A 22,748-nucleotide genomic window follows, 5' to 3' on the forward strand; every position below is an offset into this window, starting at 1 on the left:
TAGAGGATGGAGAGGAGCACGGCTAGGCTAGAGAGTTTTCTGATTTTTTTCTAAGTTGTGAAATGTATGAAGAGAGGAACCCTCAACGTTGAGAAGAGGGGAGTATATATAGGAGACGCATCCTTGCTCTCCAAGCCGTGTAAACCTCTTAATATCCCATGGAATTAATCTGAAAATGCCACATAATTTCCTCCAATAATAGCTTGCCAAATAAGCCCTATGACATGGTTCAACCAATCACAAAACTCCATTTTAATTCCCTAATATTTTTGGCCGAAATATATAGAGATATATTCTGATTTTGTAGTTCAATTTCGGCCAAACTTCCTTAGAGAATATAGGGAACGAACCTAGACTCCTTTTTGGCCGTTTCTTGGTCTTCACACTTTGGCTTTCCTTAAAACTCTCCCCTAGAATCTCTCTTGGCGTCATCCTCTAGGGTTTCACGTTAATCCCCCTCTTTTCTCTCTTAATTCTTCACGGCAACAACACAAGATAATTCTCCAAGAATATTTCATTCCAAGAAAATCTCCCTAGAAAATCTCCACCGAAATCTTCTTTTATATTTCTGATTTTCCACGGCAAAACTCCTTGTTTCTCTCTTGCTTTGGACGGCAAACATCTTCTAGGGTTTCTTCCATGCGTCACAAACCCTAGTTGCTTGGGCCTTGATGGGCCTTGATCCATTTTGCCGAAAATTCAAAGTGTTCTTGGGTTTTGTTGCTTCATCTTCAAGCCTTCTTATTTTCCAACGCAAAACACTTCATTTCTTTCATTTCTTTTCATAGTTGCGTTGGAAACTTCATTGGTAAGCTCTCCTCCATTTCGCAGGGTTTCCTGGTTGCACTAGGATAGCTCGTTTCTTCATTTCTGCTCAAATGTGTGGACCGTTTTCTCTCATATTCGTTTGTCTTGATGTTCGCAAGCTCCTCTTTCCATTTGTGCGTTCATTTCCACTTTTTAGCTCGGAGGTCCTGAAAACAGAAACTAATAAGAAAAATAGAAACTTACCTAATTTGAAAAATAGAAACTTCCTAAAAATGGAAAATAGAAACTAAGAAATATGGAAACTTTCTACAAATAGGAACTTTCCCAATCAAAGAATGGAAACTTTCCTAAACAGAGTTTTACTAAGGAAATGACGCAAGAAATGTAAGGAAATGCAGTTAAAACGTCGCATTAAAATGCTCCTATCATATATACATTATTTATGAAAAATATAAGAAAAGGGGTTTTTTTATTTTAATTCTAATTCAACAACTAATTATATACATGTGATGACACCAAAACAAAGAATCAAGATAGAATTATATGAATGGAACGAAAATAGATATAGATAACTACTTCTAACACATTGGCAAGGTTTCATGGATCAATTCATGATAGGAGCACAAAGTGCGATGATATTATTGAGTATATGCCCCATTTTAGCCTTGTTTCTCCCTTAGTTTTGTGTTTTAAGTTATCGAGTCATTTTGAGAGTCCTGTAGAGTGTTTGGTGTGAAATAGGCAGAAAAAGCAAAATTCATGAAGAATCCTAGCTGGATCAGGATTCCTCACCATCATGCTAATCCGTGGGCCTTAAGAGAGAATTTATGGGAGTATTTTTATGAAATTAAATTGTTTTAATTCCCTTTATTTTCTCTAAAAGAATTTAATTTTGTGCCCTTTATTAAATCAGGTTGACCATGCAATGAAGAAGGGAAATAAAGGAGAAAGACGTTTTTCAGTTGTGGAATAAAGGAGAAAGATGTTTCAACTGGAAAATAAATATGAGAAAGACGTTTCAGCTTGTTAAAAGACCCCATTATGAGAGGAATTAAGGCCATAAAGGAGACGTTTCAGTTGGGAAATTAAAAGAATTATGATGCAATCCCATCCGTCCAATGATGAAGGGTAGGATCGACAAAAGCCAACCAATGCTCCCCTATAAATAGGCGACGTCCAGAACAGAATTAACATCACTTCCTGGCCAAAAACTTTTCCGAGACTCTGCCCAATTCACTCCTCAAACCTCCATCACCTACAAGACAGTGACCACCATCCTTCCATCAATCTACGAAGCTCTTAGGCGCTAAGTCAAGGACGCTCCACCACCATAGCAGAGACGAGTTTATCACATTGTTGCTAAGCCGCTGAGGAAAGCTTCAAAGTGTAACTATGACTCTACTTATAATTTTTGTTTCGGTTTTGTGTGTTTGTATTTGCGAGTTGTGTTATTGGAGACATGAAATTTTCAGAATATTTTTATTAATATTTTTGAGATTTTCAGATCATTATTGAGTTGATTTTGAGAATTCTTTGATGATGCATGTTACAATCTTGTGCTCTTTTATGTGTTTAGATAATTTTCAGAGTTAGGTTAATAAGTTTGCATGCTAGAATAACGGTGAGAGTTCTTGTGTGTGTGCTTAATTTGCCAAGAGTAATTGTTATTTGTTAAGGCGCTAAGTTAAACAAGTAGCAATTAGTTCTAAAAAGTGGTAAAAACCATGTTCAATGGTTAAACGATTCTGGAAATTACGTGTTAAATTCTATGTGTAATGTGGTTAATTTGCACGTGTGAGTTGATTCGAGGGCTAGATAATACTACTAGTTAAGAGAATTACGCTAAGTCTTTTTGAAAATTAGTAGTATTGGGCTTGGTAAGGACTTTTCTGATCTAAGACCACATTAGAACGAATTAGATAAATGGATTGATCCGCTAAGGCTTTTCATTTGGGCTCTTATCTAGGCATTTAAGATGGGCACGTTTTTGTAGCATGTTGAAATGGATTTTCTGTTTTTACACTTAGTAATTTCTGAGTGGTAAGGGTCTAGGTTATGGAAGTCGATCATTGCAGATAGTTTTATTTGTTTTGTTTTTATTTTAAGTAGATTATGAACCAAATTTCAAAACCCCCATTTTATTCTTTTATTTGTTAATTGATCTTTTTGTGTAGGTGTACCATACAATCCCCGGACTAAACGATCCCTGCTTATCCTATACTGACAACTACATTTTGCAGGGTTAAATTGTGAGGCTATTTCAGCCGTACCAATTTTTTGCGCCGTTGTCGGGGATTGTTAAAATCCCTAGCGCTTAAAGTGTCATCGATTTTGTTGTTTATATAGAATGCATGCTAAATTTTTGTACTACACTTGTGGAATGGTGACAAATTGCGATTTCTATTAGGCCAAGCTATAGTTGTGATTTAGTTTAAGTTTTATGAGTGTTACAAAATTAAGCATGTCTTTTATAATTTGTAGAAGTTTTTTTAAGCATGTTGTAAATTGTATGTGTTTCACTTAGATCAATATACTTAATTGTTGTAAATTGTACGTTGTTATGAATTTAGTTAAATGCTTAATTGTTTAAGTGTGTAAAATCGTATGAGTAGACAACGGCCCTTTTGTTAATATTGGCCTAAACCCTTCATTAGTACCTTGCTAAGGACTCTTGAGGTTGAGGGCGGCCTTTATTAGCACTTGGAGAACGGTCTAACGCATAAGTTAATTTCCCAGCTGAGTAAGGGGCATACGGATGGTGTCTTAGATTGGGACTCTGGGTGATGGATTCAATTGGATCTCAGAGATACTATAGAATGAGCCTAAACCACTATGTGGGAGTAGCCGATAGGGGCCTAAACCTCAATGAGGGAGTGGCCTCCATAGTATCATCAAAATGAGTCCTCCCTCTCACTTACCTATTAATCTGGCCATTCGGCCTTCTGAAACAAAGGAAAGAGACTTATGTCTAGGCGACTATCCCTATATCGTATCTCACCAATAGTAGTGGTTTCTATTGGGCTCGACTTACAACTTGGAATCAATTGAGATATTAACTAAGTTTATAACAAACTTAGAAAATTTTGTGTGACATGCTTAAGGTATATTGGATTAAACATGACCTTGTCGAGGGTAGCTGTTCTATAGTCCGATTGCACAACGAGGTCCTCTGTTCCAGTACCTAAGTACGTAAATGTAAAAGTAACTTAGAAAGTTAAGGAAAGGCATAATGTTTGTATTCTGAACCTTGTATATGTTACTAGCACTTGTGAACAAGGAGAAGAGTCCAGGCTGAAGGACTATAAATATTAAGCGCTGTATGGGAGGCAACCCATTTCAACCGAAGCTGTGGAGGAGCCATCAACGAGAGTTTGACATTTCTATCCCTTCACATGCTTAGGTTGAATTGTACTTGTGTCTTTGTTTGTTTGTTTGTTTGTTTTACCCTTCCCTTATTTTCGTAGCCCCCCCCCCCCCCCCCCCCCATATTTAGGGTCTATATACCATATTTCTTGCCTACATTGAGGACAAATAAAAACACATATACAAGAATGAGATGTAAGAAACAAAGATCAAAACCCATTCCAGGTATCAAATTCGAATCAAATCCTATTATTGTTCTTCTAAGTCATGAGAAAGAAGTTGATCATGTAAAACATTCGAAGCAAATGATTTTCCATATTTTACTTTCCTTTACTAATTAATCTAAGTGAAAGCACCTAGATCAATCCTATCAAACATGCAATCAAAGTCTAGAAAGCTAGCTAATCAAAACATGTTCAACGCAAAACACATAGAGAAAGGGTATCAACTTAATTGCACAACCTGTTTGGCTCCAATTTTGTTGCAGCTGGTCAACAGTCTCTTTTCTTGAGCGGGCGTGCCAGCACCGTCGGGTGCGGTCGTCGGGGGTGTCCCTTGACCTGACTTCTGTTGAGCGATTGTAGACGAGGAGAGCACCAACCTCGTCGCGGGATTCTTTGTGCCTCGTGGCGAGGACTTTTGCTGAGCTTCTTGAAAATCACAATCGATACTCGATGTTGTAGATCGAGCAGAGCGAGAACCACTGGGAAGTGAGGAGAACTTGCTAAAGCGTGACTTTAGCTTGGCTGGGTTGCTAGGGCGTTACCCTTGCTTGGTTGGTTCTGTAACCGTTGTGGTTGCGGCACTACCGTCGGCTCCCGAGGAGACTAGGACCTGGTGCGGCTTAAATAGCCTCACAATTTAACTCTGCAAAATGTAGTTGTCAGTATAGGATAAGCAGGGATCGTTCAGTCCGGGGATTGTAGGGTACACCTACACAAAAAGGTCAATTAACAAATAAAAGAATAAAATAAGGGTTTTGAGATTTGGTTCCTAATCTACTTAAAATAAAAACAAAACAAATAAAACTATATACAATGATTGACTTCCCTAACCTAGACCAATACCACTCAGAAATTACTAAGTGTAAAAACAAAAAATTCATTTCAACATGCACTACTACAGAAAACCATATTGGGGACACCCACTAATTTTTTTAAGGACGTTTTTTTTTACTCGATGTCCTTGTACCCATGTTACGACGTCAACAACACGGCAGCACTCCAAAAGCAAAAACAGGAGATGTTGCACAAAAGCCAACGCGTCTAAACAGCCTCAGAGGTTTGGGGTTCGAACCACAGAATACCCTAAAACCTTAATAGTTGACCACAAAAAATATAAAAGGTATTCGATCCACTCTATACAGACCTACGCTTTAGTTGGACACTTTCCCCCAAATTGCTTTAGCCTTTTTCGCGTTCCCTCTCAGATGCAAACCCTTCTCCTTCACCTTCCCTCAATTTCATTATCAAATTTTCACTTAATTTCGTCCTATCAGTAAGCAATTCACTACTCTTTCTCATCTCGGTGCATCGACCATCACTATTCCTCATCACTCGGTAAAACCCTAATTTTCTTCCTTGCCATCCAAAATCCAGAGTCATAGAATAGCTGAGGAGTGGAATCCTTAGTCAGTCAAAGATGAAAATTCAGGTAGAGTTTATGTTTTGAATTGGTTTTAGAGATTTTTGTGTACAAACTATTCTTGTTGATAGTTTAGGATTTTTCTCGTAGAAAATCTTGAGTCTTTGCACTTATCAGTTGTATTTGCATTGGCAGGTGCAGGGAAGAAAAAGAAGAGAGATATTCATTGCCACCAAACCCTCCATATAGTAGAATCCCTGGGTCAGATCTGGCTCCTTATGACAAGCAAGGTATCTATTATTATGTTCTTGCTGATGTGAACATGTAATATAATGTCTATGACTACTGGGTATCAGGATATATGTATGCATTTATTTTTATTTCTTATAGGGTCAATGTTTGTTCTGTCAGAGGATATACTTATACTTCTGTAATTGTAAATATTGCATGGATTTCGGGAGAAATAAGTTTGCTGCAATGTTGTGTGGATTTTGGTGTAAAATTCTTGACATTTTTGTTTATTCTATTTTTTTTTTGGCTATAAATGTGCAATCTTTGTTGCTGCAATATGCTTCTGTTTTATTTTTCGTCAGTTTTACTTATGATGAATTGCTAACTGCTGTTGTTTGTAAGTTTCCTCTTTCTCCTTCTTTGTTCTTTGCTTTTGGTTTTATTCTCTCTAGTGTGTGATATTAGGTTTCATTGGTACTGCTGCAATTGTTATCAAACATGGTGATGATAGCAATAGCACAAGTGGTGATGATAACAACAGCATAAGTATTGCTGTTGTGACAAAGGCTTATCTCATGGAATGTAATTTGGACTCGAGGTACTTCTATCTGTCTCTAATAATTTACTCTTAACTCTATTATTTATTGTGTTTTTATCTTTGATGTAGGTTCTTAAGTCCTCCAACTGAAACATGATTTATGAACTATAGATAAGTTCTGTCCTATATGAATTTTTTTCTTTGAACTGGCAGTGTACATGTGGGGGGCTTTCAATGGAGGAGTCCTTTAGGAATCAATTACAGCCTACAGAATTTGGTGAAGTTCAGAGGTACTGCATGATCATTTATACCTTACAAAGTTTTTAACTTTAGATCAGAGCTCTATGATAATCTGGATTACTGTAAGGACTGTTAACTCTAAGAATAAGCAAGTTTCTTTAGGTTTTCTCCACAAAAAAAAAAATAAAAAAAATAAAAAAAAATCTTTAGGTGGTAATTAAATGCAAAACATATGCTGCCTTGATAGATACAATTTAAGTGTTACACATTAGAGAATTGATTTAGCCAAGTTCAGTTCCGTGAAGAATTGATTTACATGTTCAATTTTTCTTTTCTTTTCTAGTTTTGTTTGAGAGTGAGGTTACTTATGTTTGTTTTTCATTGAGACCTCAATAAAATGGCTGATAAATGATTTTGTATTTTTGGATTGCATCTTGGATAAGAAACTCCTGAACAGAATTCTCTCAAGGGAATGAAAGATCCAAAACTTGATTGAAATCTAAAGACACAAAAAGAAGATGGGCCAAGGAGATCAGGTAAATTTTGTCTAGTGTATCCTAGACCTATTGGCACTTGTACAAGTTTATGATTACCAATATTAGTTGGTTCTTTTGTCTAAATTTCTATGATAAAAATTGAGACACTTATATGCCCTGGTACAACTTTTAAGTCTTAAGTTTTATACCAGTTTTTTATTGCAACCATTAAGTAGCTTATTATCTTACTTATTTCCACATTCAGGTCTTGTCACTTGCATGCTACTCAAAGAAGACTCGGTAAATTTAGATGACGCTATGGATCGAGACTGCAAATAATGTTGTTTTGTTGGAAATAACTGCTGCCTTAACACTTGTAAGTTTACTTATTCCAAATTTGGCTCTTTAATTTTTGCGAGTTGCACTACTATAGAAATGGGTTTCGTAGACACCGGCCCAAACTAAACAATGACGCATTTTTTAACCAACGTCCTTGTAACCCAATAAGGACGCTTAAAATTTTGAATAGCACGGCCCTTAGCTATAATGAGAAATGTTTAGAAGCCTTCTCTCCTTTTGAGACGTGAACAAAATAAACAAAGAAAACAGAAGAGCCCATTCTGCTCTCCACTTTGTCTTCTCCGGTTCTCTCTCTCGATCGAGTGAGAATTCATGAAATCACCGCCGAATCCTAGATCAGCAACCATTCAACATCGAACCCCTTGTCATCTCTGTGTATGCATAAAACCTTCTCTTCTGCACACACACATGCTGCCAAATCCCCTGTTTGTTTCTGGTAAGATCTTGTCCCTCGCCCTCCGCCGTTTCTCTTTCTAGGATTTCTTTTTTCTTTTTCTCCTTTTCTGGCAATCTTTAGATCTGTGTGAAGTCACTACTGACTTGTTTTTTTTTTTTTTTTTTTTCTAGGGTTATATTTTCTTTTTTGGATTTGTGACTAATTTTGTTTGATTGATATCTGCAATATCGGTTTTGCTTTATTTTGGTTCTAACTGCGAAGTGGTTTGAATGGGCATAAGAATCTTCTAGAGAAACTAATCTGGGATCCAACCAGATCTGAGAGCTTTGGTGCTTAAAAAATTTTAGATATTATTTTAAATGAGTTTGCAGATTTTGAATTCGGGATTTAAGTTTTTGGTTAAGAAAAAGTTCACGGTCGATGATGTGAATGAATTGAGACACCTACATCTGCTAAACTTGTTTTCTGTCGTTTTCGTGGCAGGTTTTAGCTAGAGCAAATGGAGCAGTAACTTGAGAAAATTCTTGATTCTGTACAGGTATTTGTTAAATATGTTCTTTCAGGGTGTGTATTTGATGGCTACAACATAATGTTGAAAACATAAGAGGATTTAATTTTTCTTTAGGGGTTTGGATCTGATGATTGATACAATCTGTTATAATTGAATTCACAGTGGAATTACTGATGTATCTCTCTTTGGTTTAGTTTATGTTTTCCCCTTTGGTACTTGGTGTTTTTAATTTAAAGGTGGTCAATTTGGACTTACTGTGTTCAGTTGAGGGCTGCAGAGAGAATCAAGAAGAGTAGTACTTGGTCGAGAGATGGATTCGGCCTTGGCAACAGAGGGATCAAATGTATATGATAGAAGGTGAGAAGGGAGTGAGTCATGGGAATAAGGCCAAACTTTCATTCGCGTATTTTTCTGCGCTGTTACAGTTTTGGACTTTATGTTTAGAATATTCACTTAAGCTAGTTACTAGTTTCACCTAAAGTATAGGTCTTAATTGATCCTTTTATTCATTTTTTTCTGAGCACAAGGTTCATAGAGTTTCAGTTAGTAAAATCATATCATTTCTGCAACTCTTAGAGGTATTGCTGCTCATGCAACTTTCTAATTTAAATATACATGTTTAATTGCAATTGGTACCTTGGTAGCTGTCATCAACTTCATGTTTTGGTTTTGTATACTAAATTAAACATTCTTGTTTAACTCTTATCTATAGGCAACATATATACGTTTGTTTGTTGAGCATGAAAAATATTATTCATTCCCATTTCTCTTCTTGAAAATTTTCTCCAAGTTTAGTATACTTTTTTCCCCTATGTGCAGGTCTGCTTAAAGAAGCTTTTTGGATAAAATGGTGGAGCTGTTTATCTTCACAGATATCCGTAATTTCCTTAATGCAAGTCTTTTGGCCATAAGGGCCAAGCTCTTTATCTTTTCAATCTTCTCCATTTTTTCTTTCTTCTAATTTTAGGTAGGAAAGCTTAGTTGTTTCCAATTTGACTTGTGTACTTTTTGCATTTTATCAATTTTGTCCAACTTTTTTATCTACCTATTTTCCCATATGTTGAATACTTAATGAGCATATATTATTGGCCTTTGAATATTAGCTTGCATCTTTCATATAGACTTTGTTCTTTGATATGATGTATTTTAAATACTTAGCCTTCTGTCTTTTTCATCAGGTAGCTAATGGATGATGATGTTGTTTTTAGCAGGTAAGTTTTTGTCTAGTGTATCCTAGATCTATTGGCACTTGTACAAGATTATGATTACCAATGTTGTTTGGTTCTTTTGTACTGGAAAGTAATTTTCTCTCTCAACCCTGTCCCTTTGGTGTCAAGGTCAAGCTCTTTTCTAAGCTGTAGGCTTTGTTCCAACATGTTAAGTGTAATTTATATACTTAGGGTAATCTTTTTATGTTTGAATGTCATGGTTTTGAAGTTGAAATGGTAAAACAATTATAGGTGCCTGAAAAAAAAAAAAATCAGACTCTGAAGTTGAAATAATGTATTTCCTTTTTTGTTGGGTGACTAAATCTGCAGTTTTCTTGTTACAGGTTAATAGGTCTCTTGAAATTTGTTGATTATTTATAATCTTTATCACTATGCTGCTCTTGAAGATTTTGTGATGTTAGTTCTTACCATTTTTGTTCCGAGTATTCATTATTAGTAGTTAGAAAATGTTTAGGACATGTACTCTTTAACACAGTATTTCATGCGTATGAATTAGTTGTGAATGTTATGTTCTTTTTAGCATTACTTCTAAGTCCTAACATTGACAAATTTTGTAATACTCCTCTTTAATCGTTTTTGCAGTTCAAATATGACTTGCATGCAGTGCAGCTAGCCATGAGGAAATTGATGTAGATAGGAACTTTTAGGAATTTTGTATTTGGTTTCATTCAAACAATACTTTGATCAATAATATATAATTTTGGTTAGTAATGGCATTCATAGATCATTGGTTTTCAATATATATTTTTTTTGTTTCATATGGAAGTTTTAAGGACGTTTTTTTTCCATCTATGTTGACACTTTTTAGATGTCCTATAATACATACAAGGACATCTTTTTTAGATTTAAAGACACTTATCTAGTGTCATAGTAAACATTAGAGGACATATTTTGAACGTCCTAATAGATATTAGAGGACGCTTGTTCGAGTTTTAAGGACGTTTAAAAAACGTCCTAGAAGACATTAGATGACATTTTTCTAGAGATACAAGGACACTTTTTACGTGTCCTAGTAGACATTTTAGGACGTTTTTCCAACGTCCTTAAAAGACACTTACAATGACTCCTTGATAGATGACGTTTTTTTTGCGTGTCATCTAAAGTTTTTAAGGACGTTTTTCGAACGTCCTTAAATGCATTTTTGGTAGTAGTGATGCTACAAAAATGTGCCCATCTTGAATGCATAGATAAGAGCCCAAATGAAAAGCCTCAGCGGATCAATCCATTTATCTGATTCGTTCTAATGTAGGCTGGATCGGAAAAGTCCTTACCAAGCCTAATACTACTAATGTTCGAAAACACTCAGCGTAATTCTCTTAACTAGTAGTATTATCTAACCCTCGAATCAACTCACACGTGCAAATTAACCATTACACATAGAATTTAACACGTAATTTCCAGAATCGTTTAATCATTAAAGCATGATTTTTACCACCTTTTAGAACTAATTGCTACTTGTTTAACTCAGCGCCTTAACAAATAACAATTACTCTTGGCAAATTAAGCAAACACACAAGAACTCTCACCGTTATTCTAGCATGCAAACTTATGAACCTAACTCTGAAAATTACCTAACCACATAAAAGGGCACAAGATTGTGACATGCATCATCAAAGAATTCTCGAAATTAACTCAATAATAAACTGAAAATCTCAAAAATATTAATAAAAATATTCTGAAAATCTCATGTCTCCAATTACACAACTCACAAATCCAAACCCACAAAACCGAAATAAAAATTGTAAGTAGAGTCATAGTTACACTTTGAAGCTTTCCTCAGCGGCTTGGCAACAAGGTGATGAACTCGTCTCTGCTATGGTGGTGGAGCGTCCTTGACTCAGCGCCTAAGAACTTCGTAGAATGATGGATGGATGGTGGTCACGGTCTTGTAAGTGATGGAAGTTTAAGGAGTGAATTGGGCAGAGTCTTGGAATAGCTTTTGGCCAGGAAGTGATAGAAATTCTGTTCTGGACGTTGCCTATTTATAGGGGAGCTGATAGGAGCATTTTAATGCGACGTTTTAACTGCTTTTCTCTACATTTTTCTGCGCCATTTCCTTGAAAAATCCTTGTTTTGGAAAGTTTCCATTCTTTGATTGGGAAAGTTCCTATTTGTATAAAGTTTCTATTTTTGTAGTTTTCATTTCTCATTTCTGGCAAGTTTCCATTTTCAGTTTAGGAAAGTTTCTATTTTTCATTTTTAGTAAGTTTCTATTTTTCAAATTAGGTAAGTTTCTATTTTTCTTATTAGTTTCTATTTTCAGGACCTCCGAGCTAAAAAGTGGAAATGAACGCACAAATGGAAAGAGGAGCTTGCGAACATCAAGACGAACAAATATGAGAGAAAACGGCCCACACATTTGAGCAGAAATGAAGAAACAAGCTTTCCTAGTGCAACCAGGAAACCCTGCGAAATGGAGGAGAGCATACCAATGAAGTTTCCAACGCAAGTATGAAAAGAAATGAAAGAAATGAAGTGTTTTGCGTTGGAAAATAAGAAGGCTTGAAGATGAAGCAACGAAGCCCAAGAACTCTATGGATTTTCGGCAAAATGGATCAAGGCCCACCAAAGCCCATGACATTAGGGTTTGTGACGCAAAACCCTAACCTTAAAGATGTTTGCCGTCCAAAGCAATGAGAGAAACAAGGAAGAGGCGTGGAAAATCAGAATATTAAAGAGAAATTCGGTAGAGATTTTTGAGGGAGAAATAAAAGGAAGGAGAATATATGTTGAACTCGAAAATCTCTCAAAAGAAGTCTAGATACATTCCTTGAAACCCTAAAGGAAGTTTGGCCGAATTGGAAGTGCAAAATCAGAAAATATCTCAAGGAATTTCGGCAAGTTTATTTAGGGAGATATTCTAGAAAATTATGTGATTGGTTGAACCATGTCATAGGGCTTATGTGGCAAGCTTACATTGGAGGAAGATATGTGGATTAAACAAGTCATTGCCGTGAGAAACCCTAGAGAATTGCACGGCTTGGAGACCAAGTTTGCCGTCCCCTATATAGTCTCTCTTCTTCTCAACGTCAGGGGTTCCTCTTCTTGTGCGTTAGACACTTGAGAAAAAAAATCAGAAAACTCTCTAGCCTAGCCGTGCTCTTCTCCATCCTCTAGGGCAACCACGAAGTGCAAGCAAGGCCAAGGAAGAAGAAGACAAGCCATGAACACCATCCATCCTCCACCTTGAAGATTGCTTTCGAAATTCAAGAGACCACATCATCACTTCATTCATCTCACCTTCATCACGGTGTAATCCGATTCTCCTTGTAACTTTGTTTTGTATTTTCGTTGGTTTTGCCCTAGTTGACACATATGTTTGAACAAGTGTTGATTTCTGAAATTCTATGATTAATTGTTAATTTTCAGATTCATATATTGCGATTTATGGTTGCTTTTGTGTGAGTGTTTGATTAAATTTGTATGATAGAAATCTTTTGTATGATAATCTTGAATGGTTCGAAACATTTAGGGTTTTTATGTGAATGTTGCTACGAATTTAAGAACATGAATCAACTTTTTGGTTTTGTGTTCTTGAATCAATAAGTAGTAAAGGTTTTGTACAAAAACCGAATTTAATCAAAGAAGATTGCAATTAGGTGGACTTTTTCATACTAAGTTGCACATTTGAGTTGATAGCCTTTCTAGTTTCTAGGTGCTTATTGCGTTAAACATGTATGATTGACTAGCTTTCTAGGGCTTGAATGCATGTTTGATAGGATTAGTCTATGTGCTTTCACTTAGATTAATTAGCATTGAAAGTAAAATATGGGGAATTGTTTGCTTTTAACGTTTCACATGATCAACTCCTCTTGCATGACTATGATGAACAATGATGAACTTGAATTAATTTTAATCATGAGTTTCGACTTTGATCCTTGTCCTCACATCCCATTGATGTTTTTATGTTTTTGCATTTTAATTATTTAGTAACTTAGTATTTATTTTCGGAAAAAGAAAACCAAAAACAAAATCCCCCCATGTTTTCGTAAATAGTGTTTATAGTTGTAAATAATTCTTGTGAATTTTATACTTTGTTTTAATTTTAATTGTTTAATTGTTTGATAATGACAGGTGTACCCTCAAAAGTGCTTACAAATGGGCGTAAACCTCAATGAGGGAGTAGCCTATGCCAAAATGGATCCTACCTCTTGTGTTCGCCCTCCCCTACCTGGCCATTTCAGTAAGGTTGCCCAACGGATGTAGGAGGGACTTTGTGTCTAGACGATTATACTTGGGCCGCACGTCCACTTGATTTACCGCTTGGGATTAGATTTGATATCAATAGTATTTATAACAAAAGAAAATGTAAAGAAAATGTTGTGACACTTAAGGTATATTGGATTAAACATAATCTTGGAAGGGTAGCTGTTTCAGTCCCATTGCACAGCAAGATTCCCTGTTCCCGTACCTAAGTGTTGAAAGTAATTGTAATAAAAGAATTGTAAAAGTAAAAAAAAAAAAAAAAAAAAAAAAAAAAAAAAAAAAAAAAAATTGTGAATAGTGACGTTTTGTATATGTGTTTTGTGTGAAAGTTTTGTGTCTAATTATACTTGTAAAGAATTAGAATTAAAGAAAATAAAATTGGAGTTATGAATTTTGTTAAATACTTAATTGTTGCGAGTGTGTAAAATCGTCTGAGTAGACAAGGGCCCTTTTGTTAATATTGGCCTTAACCCTTCATTCGTACATTTCTAAGGTCTTATGAGGTTGAGGGCGGCCTTTATTAGCACTTGGAGAACAGTTTAACACATGAGTAATTTCCCAGCTGAGTAAGGGGCATTACAGATGGTGTCTTAGGTTGAGACCCTGGGTGATGGGTTCAATTGGATCTCAGAGATACTATAGACTGTGCGTAAACCACAATGTGGAAGTAGCCAATAGGGGCGTAAACCTCAATGAGGAAGTAGCCTCCGTAGTATCACCAAAATGAGTCCTCCCTCTCACTTACCTCTTAATCTGGCTATCTGGCCTTCTGAAACAAAGGAAAGTGACTTATGTCTAAGCGACTATCCCTATATCGTAGCTCACCAATAGTAGTGGTTTCTAATGGGCTCGACTTACAATTCGGAATCAATTGCGTTATTAACTTTGTTTATAGCGTTTCCATTTAAAAATAAAATACTTGTACTTCATGAACGTTCCAAGGCTCTCCTAGTATGAGTAGAACTCCATATGCAAGTAGGTTTCCTAGTTGAATACTGCTTTCTTTTCCGAGATGCTTCTACACTCTTCCGGAACCTTCTTGAGTAATCCTTATCCAACAGGGACTCCTGGTCATACTAGTATTCCTTATCTGAGTAGAATTGGGTTTCCTTGTCCAAGTAGAACTTCTAGTCCAAGTCAGCTTCAGACTCCTACTTCAACTGGGATTCCTTTTCCTAGTCAAACTGGGAAAACTTCCATTTCTTCATTTCTTTCCATTTCTGCGCCACTTGTGCCTTCCTTAGCCATTTTTGGACTTTGAGACTCCATTTTACCTGTAAAAACACTAACTAAGTTAAATTGATCAAGATAAAGGAAATAACTTAGCAAAATATAGGGTTTAAACATTGTAAACGTCGCATTTTATGCTCCTATCAAATTCCCCCACACTTAGCTTTTGCTAGTCCCTTAGCAAAATTAACATAACAAACCAAAAAGACTAAGACACAAAACAAAGAAACTAACAAAAAGACTAAGTATGGAAAACGAAAACCAAAGACTCAAGACTCAAAAACGTAAAACACAAAGAAGACTCCAACGAAAATCAAAACTAAAAACAAAGACACAAACGTTGACATACACAATGACTTCTAAGCCCTTTAACATATTGTCTCAGTAATCTCATACTTTCAAGTCACCAAGATTAGCACTTAACCAAGCATCACATCTTTAAGATATTCGAGAGTTAATTACAAAATATAATCCACATATAAGCATGTAAGACTTGGGAGTAAACAATGGTGATGGGTGTTCTCAACACATTTCAAACAAGTCATGATTCAACCTCACTTGGATATATCACTCTTTCTTCTCTCAGATTCAAGGCTCATGCTTAAAAGCTTATCACTTAAGTGTATGTGAAAGATTACAAAGTAGATCACATACATAAGAAACGAAAAGCACATATATTTTTCTTTTTAAAGATCTCATGAAAGATATCAACTACATGCACGAATGAACCCAAGCCATAAGTTCAACAGTTATAACTCATCTCCACATCAAAGGCTGTCCCATCTTAAGGATCAAAGAGGTCTTACAATTAAGGGTTGTAATGGGGCCAAGGCTTAAGGTTTAAAGAAACGAAGGGATAGGAAATCACAAAGTATCCTAAAAACCTAGCAGAGCACTTGTTGATGTAAAGAGACCACTTCGAAATCCACCATGCATAACAAAACGTCATGTCCTCATTTGGGCTTATAAAAGGGCCAAGTGTTGATAGGAGCATTTTAATGCGACGTTTTAACTGTTATTACCTCATATTTACTTAGTTATTTCCTTAAATAAATCCTTCTTGATTAGGAAAGTTTCCATGTTTAGAAAGTTTCTATTTTTAGTAATTTTAATAAAAGTTTCTATTTTCTAGGTACATTGGAATAAATGACAAGGAAATAAAGCTGAAATGAAGAAATGGAGTTTTCCTGGTCCGACTAGGAATCCCAGTCAACGCAGGAATCCTGATGATGCTAGGAAACCTGAAGGCATTAGGAGACCACATGGCTTGAAGATGACGTGGGAGATATTATGGGAGATTAAATCTGATTTTTGCATGGGAAATCAATGAGATTACATTGAGAAAATCAAGGGAGAATTTCAAGGGATTGTGCAACAAGAAAAGACTCAAAACAAGTCCAGATTCGTTCCTTAATTCCCTCAAGATATGTTGGCTGAAATTAGAGAATAAAATCTGCAATTTTAATGTGAAAATCAGGAGAAAATCAAGGGGAGGATGTTAAGGATAAAGCCCTGGAGAGATTTAAGGGAGAAAAGGTCCAAAATGAGTCCGGATACATTGTCTAGGTTCATGCCTAGATATTTGGCCGAAAATTAAGAGAAAAATCAGAAATAATCTTGGGAAAATCAGCAACAATATATTAGGGATTAATTTTGGAGCTTTTTGATTGGTTGGATGACACACAGAGCTGACGTGGCGCTACGTGATTGGTCGAAGCTGTGTGGCAAAGCTTGGTCGTTCCCCTATATAAACCCCCCTATGCTAGACGTTTAACACACACCTTTCATTCAGAAAATCCTCCATAACGTCATAAGCTCTCTCTCTCTCTCCATTCTCTAGTTGCAAAGTTCTGCGTTTTCAAGCAAGGAGAGGAAGAAGAAGAAGGAGCCGTGAAGATTATATCCTCCATCATCCACCTTGAAGGCTTGCTTCCAAGATTCAAGATCCAACCATCTAGCTCTCCATCTCCATCTCCACTCACGGTGTAATTCGTTCCTTTTCCTTGTAACCTTTTTGGTTTCCTTGTTTGATTTCGTATGAACTTGTTTCTAGTTAACCTAACGTTTAGGGCGAAGTTTAAGCCCAATTTCTATGTTTAAATAAAGTTTTTTAATTCTATAATTGTGATTCGAAGTTGCTTATGTGAGTTTGTTTAATTAAATTTGCTTTATAGATAACTTTTGTATTTTAATCTTATGTGGTTGCAAACACTTAGGGTTTCGATATAATTGGTGCTAGGTTTAAGAACATGAAATCGACTTTTCGTTTTGTGTAAACTTGAATCAAAGTAGTAAAGGTTTTGAGCAAAGATCGAATTTAATTAACGAGGATTGCAATTAGGTGGACTTTTCCATACTAAGTTGTACACTTGAGTTGATAGCCTTTCTTTATGTGTAATGCATTAAACATGACATGATTGACTAGCTTTCTAGGGTTTGATTGCATGTTTGATAGGATTAATCTAGGTGCTTTCGCTTAGATTAATTAGCATTGAAAAGTAAAAAATGGGAATTCATTTGCTTTCGAATGTTTCACATGATCAACTCCTTTCTCATGACTTAGATGAACAATTATAGGGTTTGAATCGAATTTGATTACATGGAATTGGTTTTGATCTTTGTTCCTTGCGTTCCACCCTTGTATATATGTTTTTACGTTTTCTTTATTTGATTTAACTTTTGATTTTATAATTCTTAAACCCCCCCTTTTATTTCGTTATTTGTATATATTCTTTTTGTAAATAATACTTTTTACTTTTACTAATTAATTAATTTTTTTTGCAATTACAGGTGTACCCTCAATCCCCGGTTAGAACGATCCCTACTTATTCTATACTAACAACTACATGCAGGGTTAAATTGCGCGCTTACTTTTAGCGTATCAATTTTTGGCTCCGTTGCCGGGGATTGAAAAATCACTTGTTTTTGTTTATAATTTTTGTATATAAATTGTTTGAATTTAGTATAAATTAACTAGGATGTTTTTTATATTGTTGAACACGAATTTTAATTGTAAGTTGTAAATTGAATGGAATAGGTGAAGTCTCTTTTGTTAATATTGGCCTAAACCCCTTATTGGTACCCCTTAAGGTTGAGGGCGGCTTTTATTAACATTTGTTGAACTGTCTTCACACTTATGATCTTTTTCATCCTAGTAAGTATAGCCTATGTGGAATGGTGTCTAGGAAGGGGACAACGTTCATAACCGGTTTTGAATCCAGAAGTGCTTACAAATGGGCTTAGCTCATGCCAAAATGGATTCTGCCTCTTGTGGTCGTCCTCCCCTACCTGGCCATTTCAGTAAGGTTGCCCAAAGGATGTAGGAGGGAGTTTGTGTCTAGGCGACTATACTTGGGCCGCACGTCCACTTGATTTACCGCTTGGAATTAGATTTGATATCAATAATATTGTTGACAAAAAAAAAATGTAACAAAATGTTGTGATACACTAAGGTAAAAAAAAAACATTTGTGTAAATATTTTTCATGTTTTTTTTACTCACTTGTGTACCTAACTTGTGTCTTTTGTACAATGTACTTGTTAATTGTAGTTGTAGTTTGTAATTCTTAGTTGTACTTGTTGTTATATTTTGTATTTCTTTGTTAATTATAGTTACTCACTTTCTAATTTCTATTCCGTCTGGCTGAAAGACGTTAAACTCAAGCGCTGCTTGGGAGGCAACCCAATTCAGAAGTAGCTGTGAAGGAGTCTACAAACACAGATTTGCTTTCTCTTTCCCTATTTCTTTTATTTTTCAATTTTTCTCTTTTGTTTTTGTTTTCGTAAATTTCATCCCTATATGCTTACTTGTTTCATTGCATGCTTATGATTGATTACATTGAGGACAATGCAATATTTAAGTGTGGGGGAAGGGATTTACACTTTTGTCTTGAGTCATATATATTGAAAAATACAAAAAAATCGAAAAATGTCAAAAAAAAATTAAAAAATTTAGTTTCTTTTATTTTCGTTTTGAGTCATAGGATGCCTTTCAACTGTCTAAGATGATTCTATATCTTTGAAATTATGGCTAAAAGAGGATCACAATGTTGAGATGATTTTAACATGGTATTCTTTGGTTAATTGAGATATATGAAAAGCATGTGCATGTGTAGTGGATATGGATTTCGTGACCTTGGTACAGAATATGAGCATGTTAGGATGAGTTGTGATTCATAAAGCCCATGTGAGATAATTGAGCCCATGTCCCTTTTTCTTGGAGTGAAATGAAAAATATATTCTTAATTTCTTGGCGATGTTTTGATGATCTCATTATTCTTTCATCTTGATTGATTGCTTGCCATAGATTAAGTTTAATGGACTAGAGAATGCTAGAATTCGCTCTTGTGCTTGTTGAGACGTGGTATCAATACATGGCCTTGATTCTGGAAGGGATAGAGGTTCTCTAGGAATTACCACCATTGCCAAATAAACTTGTGTCCCCATTTGTGCCCATCGTGGGACCCCCCTAGATAACCCCCTTTGAGCCTACATTAAGCCTTTTCGTTCATCACCCTTAAAATCCTTAACCATGAAGCTTAGTATAGTTATAACCCTACCCTTTGTTCTAAAAACTTAGTGGAGCTATCTTTTGAGACATATTACATGGGTTTGGTGCTAAGGATGATTGAGAAGAGGTGAAAGTTCAAGTGTGGGGGTAGACTTGTCCATAAAGAAAAAAATATGTGAAAGCCGTGAAAAATGAAAAAAAAAAAAAAAAATTGAGTACGGCTAAAAAGAAAAAAAAAAAGAAAAATGTATGTTTATGGATTTTAGTCCCCCATACTTAGTGATCTTGGAGTTTGTTTTGAATTGAAGGCCCACTACAGAAAAATTTGGCCTTTGTCCATTTCACTAGAGTTCAAGGGAAGTTTAAAATGAAGACATTAGGCCCTTTTATGTTACCTCTAGGGGAAGTGACGTTTTTGCAATGCTTTGGTGGATTTCTAGAAGTCTCTACATTTACATGAGCTCTACTAGGTTTTTAGGACACTTTGTTAAATTCCTTATCTCTTTGTTTCTTAAAACCTTGAGTGTAATACCCCGAAAAATCCAAATTAAATTCTGTGGATTTTTAGAAATGATTTCACGATAGTGGGAGCGAGTACGAGGCTCGGAGGAATTGTGGAATTAGTTCGAACGATTAATTTTCGAAAAAACGAACGTTATTTAGGGGGTCTCAAAAAGTGACTTTTTATACATTGGGAATTTGGGAAAACTTCCTTCATGAAAGTTGTAGAGGACATTAAACCGAGTGCGTGCATATGTGGTACGTAAAAATCGGAGTTCGTATGCGAAAGTTATAAGCAAAATATGAAAGTTACTGTTTATGGTAGATTGGTATAAATTTGAAATGTTACTGTAGCCAGGTAACTTTTCTTTCTTTTCTCTCTCCTTCCCCCGTGCTCTCTCAGTCTCTCTCTTCTGCAACTCTCTCTTTCTCTCTTCTGCAACCTCCTCTTTCACCACCTCTAGACCACCAAATGGCGAGCTGCGAGCATCGATAGACTCGTCTCTTCCTCCTTATCACGCATGTGGGAGTTGTTTACGACGATTTGGCCGGAAATGTGGAGATCGAAGCCAACATTTTTACTGTAGCAAATTAGTCAACGCCGATTTCCGGCCACCTCCAGTCATAAACCCAGGTCCATTAGAAGCGCCTTAAGCCGCTCTTCATGCTCGCCAAGTCTCATAACCCAGATCGAAGCATGGAGGAAGAAAGCATAATTGGAAAATTTCACTGTACATCGGAGTGCTTAATTGTTCGGCTACTTCAAGGTATTTTCTGACTTTGTCACAGTTGAGAAAGTGATTGGAAATGTTGAGATGATGCTGTGGATGAAATTTGGTGGCCAGAGGAGGTGGTTGACCGCCGCGTTGACCGCCGTTGACCGCCCACTGACCGCCGCTTGTGGCGGCGTATTCGACCATATTTTGAGTTTTTATTATCTAGGTGATGATCTACGCATCCTTACGAGCGTTTTGATATATTACAAGGTCATTTTAGAAAACGTTGATAAATAGTGAATTTATGTTTTGACGTTACTATTTAACGTTTTTACGTTTTATCTTCGGTTTACGATCTGTGAGGATCTGACCATCGGTTTTACTTCAAATTTGGATATGATGATCTTATGACTGTCCCAGTGGCTTTGTGTGGTCATGGGCGAAGATCCGACCGTTGGATCTTCGTATAAATGTAAAACAATGATTCGGAAGGCGATTCGTGAGAATCCGACCGTCAGATTTTCGTATAATTTTATGGAGATGTTTGTTAGAGTGATTCAAGAAGATCTGACCATTGGATCTTTGTGATAATTTTGGAGGATGATCCTAAGGGCGATCCGTGAGGATCCGACCGTTGGATCATCGTATAATTTTGATCCGACCGTTGGATCATCGTATAATTTTGATCTGACCGTTGGATCATCATTAAATTAGAATCCGACCGTTGGATTTCCGTATATGTGTGGTTTATGAATGATTGCTAAGTTAAGATCGTATCTGACTAGGTGATTGACGGTTTGAGTTGGTGGACGATTGTGGATCGTATTTTGAGCTGAATTGAAGACGCAGCGGGATTATCGAGGTGAGTAAACCTCACGTGGTTCATATTACGAACCCAATACAATTAATTGCTTTATTTTGTTGCAATCATATGAACTATTGTTGGTGTTACTAGACATTCCTGTGTGAATGTCTGTATATATATTATTACGTGAAATAATATGTATTGTTGGAGTTGTGTTGAGTTATTGTTGAGAAACAATATATTGTGAGAGATATTGAGTTTATTGTTGAGAAACAATATATTGTGAGAGGTGTTGAGTTTTATTGTTGAGGAACAATAAATTGTTGTGATCTGTGGAGATCACTAGGTCACGAGGTGACCATGGCATCTATTAGTGAATCACGCTCTCGTACCGGGCTGGTGGTTATTAATAGTATTAAATCGTAATCACGTCTGTGGCCGGACGAGTGGTTACGTTCAGTTAGAGCTCTAGTCTGTCTGCCAAATGTGGAGTGAACTTATGAGTGAAATTGAGAGTAACTCATAAGTGTCAATATATATATGGTAACCTTATGAGGGAAATTGAGAGTAACTCATAAGGGTCTATATATATATATGAGTCTGTCTACCAAATGTTGGGAAATCTTATGAGCGAATTTGAGAGTAACTCATAAGTGTCTATATATATATATGAGAGTGAGTGATCTTATGAGCTAAATTGAGAGTAACTCATAAGTGTCTATATATATATATGAGAGTGAGTGATCTTATGAGCTAAATTGAGAGTAACTCATAAGTGGCTATATATATATATGAGAGTGAGAAAGTAACGTGGGTTTGTGGTAGTCTTGAAATCTAATAAATCAACAGTTCTTTCTTGTTTACTCATACTGGCTGTAAAAAGCTTACCGGGTTTTGTGTTGTTGCAACTCCCGGTACACTATTCAAATTGTGTAGCGGGTAATCCTACAGGACAGGAGAACCAGGACGGTGATCGTGCGGTTAGAGCAATTGTTAGAGTTTTACAACAATTGTAAGTTGTGAGGTGTGTTATGCTCATTTGAGCTTTATAATATATTGTGAGAGTGAATTGTAATAATGAACT

The 22,748-nt window shown here is 36.1% G+C and overlaps 1 long non-coding RNA gene across 2 annotated transcripts; it reads left to right on the top strand.

The window, feature by feature from the left end:
• The first annotated feature begins 5,485 nt into the window (after positions 1-5,485).
• Positions 5,486-10,455, top strand: LOC133741835 (uncharacterized). Of its 2 annotated transcripts, XR_009862171.1 has the most exons (10): positions 5,486-5,784; positions 5,911-6,005; positions 6,412-6,544; positions 6,698-6,774; positions 7,168-7,260; positions 7,466-7,576; positions 8,441-8,495; positions 8,733-9,679; positions 10,021-10,093; positions 10,280-10,455. It is a non-coding gene; the product is annotated as an uncharacterized LOC133741835 (long non-coding RNA). The 2 variants fall into 2 exon arrangements; XR_009862172.1 differs by lacking the exons at positions 10,021-10,093; positions 10,280-10,455 and having other exon boundaries at positions 5,493-5,784; positions 6,399-6,544; positions 8,733-10,014.
• Positions 10,456-22,748: the final 12,293 nt, after the last annotated feature.

The sequence above is a fragment of the Rosa rugosa genome, chromosome 4 (genome assembly GCF_958449725.1).
Source record: "Rosa rugosa chromosome 4, drRosRugo1.1, whole genome shotgun sequence".
Classification (NCBI taxonomy): domain Eukaryota; kingdom Viridiplantae; phylum Streptophyta; class Magnoliopsida; order Rosales; family Rosaceae; genus Rosa; species Rosa rugosa.